Genomic DNA, 10,144 nt, shown 5'->3' on the forward strand with positions numbered 1-10,144 from the left:
AGGGGATAAGACCCCTTTCACACTGGGGCGTTTTTCAGGCGCTTTAGGGTTAAAAAAAGCGCATGTGAAGCGCTTGAAAGAAGCCTCATCTGCAATCCCAATGTGAAGGCCCTGAGTGCTTTAAGAGCCCTTTCACAATGTCAGCTCCCGAAAAACGCTCGTAAAGCGCTGCTTAAACTACTAGCGCTTTACCAGCGTTTTTCGAGCGCTTTTAACCTCTGCTAGTGGCCAAATGGTTAAAAGCGCCCACAAAACGCTGATGCCAAAAGCGCTTTTCAGGCGTTTTGCAGGCGCTTCCCATTGATTTCCCATTTTAGGCAAAAAAGGCACCAAACGGACAGCAAAACAGCTATGTATTTAAAAATATCACCACTACCCCAGCAAAGAAGATGTAACCACTACCCGAATGACAACTTCGATTTCTAAAGTACGGTGTTTCCAGAACAATTTCCAATTTTACTGCTTTGACCTTTTTTGCCTCTTGTTGTGTCGTATTGCAGGTAAACAGGGATGAAGTTTGGGTGTCTGCGTGTTTGTGGTTCACAGTCCTAGTCCTGGGAGTTCACAAGACCAAATTGTTTGTAGCTATAATGCACTGTAATTAATTTTTATTTTTTCATCCTTTGTTACATCTTAAAGCTGAACTCTTGGGAAATGAAAGAAAATATCCTTGCAATGGGACTCCTCCTTCCATGCAACTGGTCCCCTGCAGCCTCTTCTCATCAGTAGGGTTGCCACCTTTTCTTCAAGTCAAACCCGAACACTTTTGCGGCACAGGGCATTTTTTTTTCCTGCAGTAAACACTATAGGATTATAAAAGATCTGGGATAGATTTAGGTGCCCCAAGGGGAGTAGTAACATAGCGCACAGAGCGCGCCAATGGGTGTGGCCAAATTGCTCCTGCAGACATCACCACCCCACCCTTCAGTGCTGCCAAACCTGAACCCAAACAGCAGCCTGCAGCAGCAACAGATTTGTGTATGACTATCTCGGTTACTTGGGGAGCCACAGCCTGGTCTGAATAATGTGTCCGGGTTTCAAGCAGAATGAAACCCGGACACCCGATTCAAAGCCCGAACTGTCTGGGTGAATCCTGGACAGGTGGCAACCCTACTCATCAGCACTCCAGCTGGCAGACAACGTATCAGGGAAATTTACAGGCAGGAGATTTTGCCTAAAATCTGACTTATTGGCACATTTATTGAAGTATTTGTAGTATTTCTAGTGTTAGATATGTATTTAATGAGCATGGCACGCTTTTTTTTTTTATAATACATCTTGATTGGCTGAGCATTGTTTCACCCGCACAACAGCTTTAGTTGGGGTGGTAGTGAGAAATTCAGAGCTCTTTGCTCTTTGTTTCATTGGTAATCTGCACATCTCATGATCAGGGCTGTCTTTATTATTGACTGGACCCTGGGCAAACATTTTCTTGCGCCCGCTCTTCCATGAAATTTCATTCTCCACATGCTTTGAGACATAAAATAAATAGCAGCTAGACTCAAAATTTGTTTACTGAATCAGATCAGGCAGCGATTGTGATTGGTTGCCAGAGGTTACAGTGTATCATTACCGATCACTGACTGGCTGCTAGAGGTTACAGCACATATTATGGCTCACTGTTATTTTATAGAGGTTACAGCACATGATTTCTGCTTGTTGATTGGTTGCTAGAGATTACTGTACATCAATACTGCTCACTGATTGAATGCTAGAGGTTACTGAACATGCATACCACTCATTAATTGGTTTTTAGAGGTTACTGCACATTACTACGGCTCACTGATTGGTTGCAAGAGATTAGTGCACAGCATTACTGCTCACTGATTGGTTACCAAAATTCAGGGTGCTATGGCACCATGTTATTTTGAAGAAGGGTTCCACCTCCGATTTGCTTACTTTTTGCAGAACATGATGTTAGGATTAATGACCTCAATTGTAGGCAGGACTTTCAAGCATGCTCCTTTACCTCCCCAGTGGGCAGAATTCAGCAGAAGTGATGGTGGATGTGACCTCAGGGGGACATGATATACATATGAATGCCGCCTCTATTTAAATTTTCAATGCTGCGGTCCACGACTATTTACATATTAATGCCAACACTATTTACATATCAATGCAGGTTATTTACATGTAAACACCGGGTCTGCAGGTGAATCATCTGTACATGGCAATAGGGCAGAGCTGGGCAGCAGCAGCAGAAGTTTACACTGAGATATCGGGACACAGCACGGGACAAGGGGATAAGGGAATTTAAACTGGGATAGTTGGCAAGTATGAGGCAGCTGCGTTGGGCCCCACTACAATGATGGGACCCAGGGCAGCTGCCCCTTTTGCCCTGCCTTAAAAACGGTCCTGCTCATGATTTATTACCAAAGCAAATATATAGAAGAACAAGTATGAATAATGTGAACATCATATCAAAATGGTATTTACTGGACGGGGAATGCAAGAATGAGAAAGCATATCAAAATTGTATAAAGACTGCAATTTTGACCAAAAAATATGTGCTCACTGAAAAAAAACAATGCTTCCACTATAGGCCTCTTGCACATGATACTCCTGTTTGAGCATCTACCTTTTCAGACGTAATTTCAGGTGTTTTTTTGTTTTTTTTGTATGTGTTTGCGCGTATTTACACGCATTTTCACGTATATGCGTTTACGAATTTTCACGCAAATTTATCCTCACGTTCTCGTTCTGCACACTATACAATATTCAAATAGACATTTGCGCAAATTTTGTGCACTTCCGCGTATTTGTGCACATTTGCATGCATGAGGCATAAATTACTGACTTTAAACACTTAAGCCCCGGAAGTAATTGCCCCCCTTAAAGCGAAGCTCCACCCTAAAGTAGAACTTCCGCTCATTGGAACCCTCCCCCCCTCCAGCGCCACAATTGGCACCTTTCAGGGGGGAGGGGGGTGCAGATACCTGTACAGTACAGGTATCTGCACCCACTTCCGGCATAGATATCCGCAGAATCTGCGGATATTTACGCCACTTCCTGCGGGTCCCCCGCTGTCTGCTGGGAAACACACGGATCCCAGAGACAGCGGGGACCATCCTTATTGCGCAGCGCGACTCGCGCATGCGCAGTAGGGAACCGGGAAATGAAGCCGCAAGGCTCCACTTCCTGATTTCCATACCCAAGATGGCGGCGGCAGCACCCGAGAGACGATCGAGAGATCGGCTTCGGGTGCCGACATCGCGGGCGCGCTGGGCGGGTAAGTGTCATTATTTTAAAAGTCAGCAGCTGCAAAATCTGTAGCTGCTGACTTTAAAAAAACAAAAAACGGCGGAACTCCCGCTTTAATGACCATGTCATTTTTTGCAAAACGGCACTGCATCGCTTTACCTGACAATTGCGCCGCTGTACCCAAACAAAATTGACATCCTTTTTTTTTTTCCCCCCACAAATAGGGCTTTCTTTTGGTGGTATTTGATCACCTCTGCGGTTATTATTTTTTGCGCTATAAACAAAAAAAAGAGCGAAAATTTTGAAAAAAAAAAAGCAATATTTTCCACTTTTTGCTATATTAAATATCCCCCCAAAAAATATAAAAAAAAAAAAAACTTCGTCCCCAGGTTAGGACAATATGTATTCTACATATTTTTGGGGAAAAAAAATCATAATAAGCGGATGTTGATTGGTTTGCACAAAAGTTATAGCGTCCACAAAATGGGGGATAGATTTATGGCATTTTTATTATAATTTTTTTTTTTTGCTAGTAATGGCGGTGATCTGCGATTTTTATTGGGACACTGATATTGCGGTGGACAGATCGGACACTTTTGACACTTATTTGGGACCATTAATATTTATACAGCAATCAGAGCTAAAAATAGCAAATGATTACTGTATAAATGTCACTGGTAGGGAAGGGGTTAACAATAGGGGGCGATCAAGGGGTTAAATGTGTGTCCTAGGGACTGATTGTAACTGTGGTGGGATGGGACTGCCTGGAGGAGGAGACCGATTGCTGTTCATACTTAGTATGAACAACAGAATCCATCTCCTCTCCCCTGACAAAATGGAAATCTGTCTGTTTACATTGACAGATCACCGTTCTGTCTCTCTCAGTAGCAATCGTGGGTGCCTGGCAGACATCGCGGCCATCCTGTTTACCTGGAGTCACGTTCAAAATTAACGGACTTTACTCCGTGTGTGGGCAAGTCCGTTCGTTTGAAAAGTCCGGCGAACTAGCTGTCAGGAACCATGAAACAGACAGAGACAGAAGTACAATCAAATCACACTTGTTTATTAATAAAAATAAAAAGATAAATAGGAAAAAGCGTAGTCAAGCAAGCCAGAGTCCAGTAGTCAGATCGGGTAGTCAGCCAGTCCAAAGTTCATAAACCAGATCGGGTAATCAGCCAGTCCAGACGTCAGGGCTCCAAGGAGAGCAACTGCAAGCAGGATGGAAGCCAGGAGGGATGTCAGCAAGCCAGTCTTGAAACAACAGAAGGAGATGGTTCCTTGTGATGTGACCAAAGCGAAGGCAAATGAAAAAGTGAGCAGGAAGGCTTTAAATAGGCAGGTCAGACGAGCATCATCGGGAACAGCTGGTAACTGTGGAAAGAGAAGAGAGCTGGCAATTAGCCGACAGCTGAGTGGCCAGCCCAGAGGAGGAAGGGCTAAGCCAGGCTTGACACTAGCACACAGACGGTCGGATTGTCCGTTGGACTGCCGAGTCCGGCGGACAATTTTGAGTCAAAACTTCTTTCTAAGTCCGCCGGACTTTTGTAAAGAAAAAGTCAGCCGAAGCCCACACACGTGTGGATTGTCCGGCGGACTCTGGTCACCGAGTTATGTCACAGGGTGACCCCGCCCCTTTATGATGTCACAGTCCCAGCATCCTCCGGGACTGTGACAACATAAGGGGCGGGGTCACCATGTGACATCACCCGGTGACCCCGCCCCTTGTCCCTATATAAGTCGCCGCACAACGCGTCCCTGACCATTTTGAGTCAAGACTTCTTTCTAAGTCTTTTGGAAAGAGAAAGTCCGCCGGAGCCCACACATGGGCGAATTGTCCGGACTAAGTGCGCCGGATAGTCCGATTGTGTGTACGCAGCATGAGCCTTTTGTCCATTGAAGCTTCAAGCTCCAAAACTCTCACCCTACATCCCATGTATTTCAGTAGCTGCTGTTCACATATGAATGCTCAGATGGTTGTAGCTCAAAGCCTTCAAAGCAGGGATCCTCAAACTACGGCCCTCCAGCTGTTGTGAAACTACACATCCCATGAGGCATTGTAAAACTCTGACATTCACAGACATGACTAGACATGATGGGAATTGTAGTTCCTGAACAACTGGAGGGCCGTAGTTTGAAGACCCCTGCTCCAAAGCTACATGAGCAACATTTGTGGGAGATTTGGGTGTTTTTGGCCTCATAGACTTCAATGAAAATGCTGGTAAATTCTTGAATCAAGCCTTTGTGAGCATTTTTTTCCTGACATATTTCAGGAGTTTTTGTAGCCTTGTAAGAACTGGTCTCCCCTTAATGCTTTCCATTGGCTAAAACAAAAAATACCTGAAGCTACGCATGTGAAATGCCTGAAAATTGCTCTGCTTGGGTGTGAATGCAGCCTTAGTCCTCTTTCACGCGGACGGCTGTTCTGCCGCTGTCAAAAACATGTTTTGTTATTTTGAAATTCCAAGACACCAGGTACAGCGATCACTTGCAGTTGTACATTGCGATTAGCTGCGTTTACACGTGACTGTGTTTAGCTACGGTGAAACATTCTTGCCATTTCAGATGTGCTTCCCGTTTGTTTTCTTTCTTTCCTTGTTGCCGCTGCTATCTGCAGGAGAAATAGTACACTGCGATTACCTGCGGTTATGTGCAGATAGCTGCGCTAAATCAGTCCTGGACGCAGTCAAGTTAATTTTTTCTAACCACACAAAACCCCACGTAATGAAACCGTCGCTAAACGCAGTGTGTGAAAAGGGGCCACAGGAAAGCATTGTGTGAGTTTAGGTGCGGGAAATAACTTCATTTCTCCGCAGCTAAAAACTGAATTCTATCCACCCGTGTGAAAGGGGCCTAATGCCACGTACACACACTCGAATTGTTCATCGTAAAGTCCGGCGGACTTAGAAAGTAGTTTTGACTCAAAATTTGTCCGCCGGACTTGGCTTTCAGCGGACAATCCGTTCGTCAGTGTGCTAGTCCGGCGGATTAAGCCCTTGTACACACGGTCGGAGAATCCGTCGGAATGTGTCCTATCGGACCGTGTTGTTGGATATTCCGACTGTGTGTGGTCTGCATCGGACTGTTTCCGTCGGACCAAATTTTCCAACTTGCTGGAAATATTTTCCGACAAAATGCTCCGATCGGACATACTCCGATCATGTGTAGAGAATTCCGATCGGACAAAGTGCCACACACGCTCAGATCAAATTCCTACATCAAAGCTATTGGCTACTAGCCTGAACGTAGTCCCGTCGTAACGAAATTACGTCATCACGTTCTGAAAGATCGGATTTTTCAACAACTTTGTCCGACCGTGTGTATGCAACAGTCTCGGACAAAATCCGACGGATTTGGTTGTCGGAATCTCCGACCCGTGTGTACAAGGGCTAAGAATGACGCATGCTCAGAAGCAAGTACGAGAAGGAAGCTATTGGCTACTGGCTATTGAACTTCCTTTTTCTAGTCACGTCGTACGTGCTGTACGTCATCGCGTTAGAAATCGCCGGACTTTCGGAGCGTCCGTGTGTGGCCAAGTCCGTTCATTATAAAGTCCGGCGGATTGTTTGCCGGACCAATTCCGCCAGACAATTAGATCGTGTGTACGCGGCATTAGAGTGTCACCACTCTGGATGGAGGAGCAATAGAGACAATTTTGGACAGCAGCATTGCCAATCTGGGAATAAGATAGTGTTAAATGCGCTAGGAAAATTTATATAGACTTGACTAACAAATTAAAAGTGATATTAAAGGCAAGTTTTTTTCTTAAAAAACAAAACAAAAACATGTTATGCCCCGTACACACGGTCGGACATTCCGATGACAAAATCCATCAGATTTTTCCACACGGATTTTAGCCCAAACTTGTCTTGCATACACACGGTCGCACAAAGTTGTCGGAAAAAAATCAGATCGTTCAGAACGATGTGACGTAAACCATGTACGATGGGACTATAAAGAGGCCAGTAGCCAATAGCTTTCATCTCGTCATTTATTCTGAGTAGTGATGGACGAACTTCCGACGGGACGTTTCGCGAACGCGAAACGCGAACGGACACAAACGTTCGCGAAAACGACCGTTCGCCGCGGGCTCCATTGACTTCAATGGGAGGCGAATTTCGCAAACCTTTAGGTCGAATTTGCGGCCACGGGGTAATTATTAGGGGGTAGCACGTAGTCCCACCACCTGGACAATAGCATAATACATGTATGAGGTGAATTTGGGATCGATAACTACAAGCATTTTTTTTTTATTTGGGAAATTGTTCTGACAATTCAGGACTATGGAGCTAATGAAGGCAATGGAGGAGAGGGAAGGTCAGGGACCAGGGTAGGCAAACAAGAGGGTGCAGGAGATACAGAGCACTGACAGCAGCACCGTAATACAGAGCACTGACATCAGCACCGTGACATACAGCGCTGACAGCAGCTCCGTGACATACAGCGCTGACAGCAGCTCCGTGACATACAGCGCTGACAGCAGCTCCGTGACATACAGCGCTGACAGCAGCTCCGTGACATACAGCGCTGACAGCAGCTCCGTGACATACAGCGCTGACAGCAGCACCGTGACATACAGCGCTGACAGCAGCTCCGTGACATACAGCGCTGACAGCAGCTCCGTGACATACAGCGCTGACAGCAGCTCCGTGACATACAGCACTGACAGCAGCTCCGTGACATACAGCGCTGACAGCAGCTCCGTGACATACAGCGCTGACAGCAGCACCGTGACATACAGCGCTGACAGCAGCTCCGTGACATACAGCGCTGACAGCAGCTCCGTGACATACAGCGCTGACAGCAGCTCCGTGACATACAGCGCTGACAGCAGCTCCGTGACATACAGCGCTGACAGCAGCTCCGTGACATACAGCGCTGACAGCAGCACCGTGACATACAGCGCTGACAGCAGCTCCGTGACATACAGCGCTGACAGCAGCTCCGTGACATACAGCGCTGACAGCAGCTCCGTGACATACAGCACTGACAGCAGCTCCGTGACATACAGCGCTGACAGCAGCTCCGTGACATACAGCGCTGACAGCAGCACCGTGACATACAGCGCTGACAGCAGCTCCGTGACATACAGCGCTGACAGCAGCTCCGTGACATACAGCGCTGACAGCAGCTCCGTGACATACAGCGCTGACAGCAGCTCCGTGACATACAGCGCTGACAGCAGCTCCGTGACATACAGCGCTGACAGCAGCTCCGTGACATACAGCGCTGACAGCAGCTCCGTGACATACAGCGCTGACAGCAGCTCCGTGACATACAGCGCTGACAGCAGCTCCGTGACATACAGCGCTGACAGCAGCTCCGTGACATACAGCGCTGACAGCAGCTCCGTGACATACAGCGCTGACAGCAGCTCCGTGACATACAGCGCTGACAGCAGCACCGTAAGCAGCCCCAGGAGGAAGTCAGCACAGCACAGGGATGGTGTGATCCCCTCATAATAAGAACCCCCAGGAGGAAGTCAGCACAGCACAGGGATGGTGGGAGCCCCTCATAATAAGAACACCCAGGAGGAAGTCAGCACAGCACAGGGATGGTGGGAACCCCTCATAATAAGCAGCCCCAGTAGAAATATGACACCGCTCAACCTCTTCAAAGAGGAGGGTAGGGGCATATAGTACGGTGTGCTTTTTTGGGTCAGGGAAGTGAGCCAAATGAATTAAGAAGGTCTGTGTGCTTGATTCCAAAAATTGTTTATAGACATATACATGGTCTACTGATCACATGTGTTGAATTCCTCCGAGATCCATGCCTCATTCATTTTTAGAAATGTGAGGTAGTTAACACTGTGGTGAGCTAGGCGAGTACGCTTATCGGTCACAATCCCCCCTGCTGCGCTGAACGTCCTTTCGGACAGGACACTGGATGAGGGGCAAGCCAACAGTTCGATTGCAAATTGGGCAAGCTCTGGCCAGAGGTCAAGCCTGCCCACCCAGTAGTCTAGGGGTTCATCACTCCTCAGAGCGTCCACATCGGCCGTTAACCCAATGTAGTCGGACACCTGACGGTCTAGGCGTTCCCTGATGCTGGATCCGGATGACACCTGTCGATGGGTCGGCTGAAAGAATGACCTCATATCCGAAGTCACCAACACATCTTCAAACCGGCCTCTTCTTGCAGGCGCTGTTGGATTGGTACCCGCAAATCCTTCTCTGGGAGTGGGAATTGCTCCTCTGCCAGCGCACGCAAAAGCAGAATGCAGCATTTCTCGAAGCAAGGCCTGGAAGTGCTGCATTCTGACAGCCCTCTGCGACGGCGGTAACATTTCCGCCATTTTGTGTTTGTACCGGGGGTCTAAGTACGTTGCCACCCAGTACTGGTCCTTGACCCTCATGCTTTTTATACGGGGGTCCCTATTAAAACACTGGAGCATGAAGGCCCCCATTTGCACTAAAGTGGAAGCGGTGTGGTGGCCTGGCTCCTGCTCATCATCCAGGATAATGTCGTCCTCTTCATTCTCCTCTCCCCATCCTCGCACAACAGGGATCCCAGAAAGGTTTAAAGCATGCTCTTCTTGCTCCTGCTCATCCGCCCCGGCACCATCCTCCTCTGACTCCTCATCAGACTCCTGTTGTTGACTTGTCTCAGATAGAGTAGCCCCCCCTGGGAATTCATCCAGCATTGCGACTTCCTCATCTTCCCGCTCCTGCTCCTCCACAGCCTGATCAATGACACGACGCAATGCACGCTCCAGAAAGAAGGCATAAGGTACCATGTCACTGATGGCGCCATGGCTGCGACTGACCAGTTTGGTGATCTCCTCAAATGGCCGCAGAAGTCTGCATGTGTCGCGCATGAGCAGCCACTGGCGCGGTGAAAAAAAACCCAGCTCCCCAGAACCGTTTCTTTCGCAGAGTTCATACAGGTAGACGTTAACTGCACGTTTCTGCTGGAGCAGCCTATCAAGCATATAGAAGGTTGA

This window comes from Lithobates pipiens, unplaced genomic scaffold, assembly GCF_037356315.1.
Source record: "Lithobates pipiens isolate NorthernLeopardFrog02 unplaced genomic scaffold, aLitPip1_a1.2 Scaffold_11, whole genome shotgun sequence".
NCBI lineage: Eukaryota > Metazoa > Chordata > Amphibia > Anura > Ranidae > Lithobates > Lithobates pipiens.